We start from the raw sequence: 688 nt of genomic DNA on the forward strand, positions 1-688 counted from the left end.
TTTCTCCCAAATGGCAACCTACTCTCTACATAATACATGAAAATAGTGTCACATTTGGGCCGCAGCCCTCATCCCTGAGCATGACACTGCCCCCCGGTGGACAGGAAGTTCAGTATATCACCAGGGTCACTTATTTTGTAGAATAGGCAAATATACAGCTCCGGAAAAAAAATAAGAGACCACTGCACCTTTTTCTTTCCTTTCCAAAAAAGTCAAATGGGAAGGTTTTGAGTCCCTTAATTTGAACCCTTCTGTTCCTCACTCAAAACTTTCCTTTTTCGACTTTTTGTGGTCTCGTAATTTAATCCGGAGCTGTATATACCAAGCGGATGCTTTCATTGAAAGCAACTTGAGCCCTATGAACATTGGTCCTGATCTTGCAAACATCTTCTGGTAGGTGTGGACATTTAAAATACACTATGTGATCTGAGGAGACCAAACCTTACAGCTTAACAGGAAAGATCAGGAGCGGGAGGTCGACCAGTGGTTATACCGTGGGGGCAGTGATCATCTGTCCCTGAGCAAAGTGGTAAACACCAACAGGGGCTTGGACGTTCAGTGAGTCAGCATCTCTCCAAACCTTAGATGGACCCTGCGTGCAAATGGACACATGTCCTCTGCCACCATGACCAGTGGTAGTCACCCTGATACATGTACAGTGAAACCAGACAGACAGACAAAGGCAGGA

The sequence above is a fragment of the Esox lucius genome, chromosome 5 (assembly GCF_011004845.1).
Source record: "Esox lucius isolate fEsoLuc1 chromosome 5, fEsoLuc1.pri, whole genome shotgun sequence".
NCBI lineage: Eukaryota > Metazoa > Chordata > Actinopteri > Esociformes > Esocidae > Esox > Esox lucius.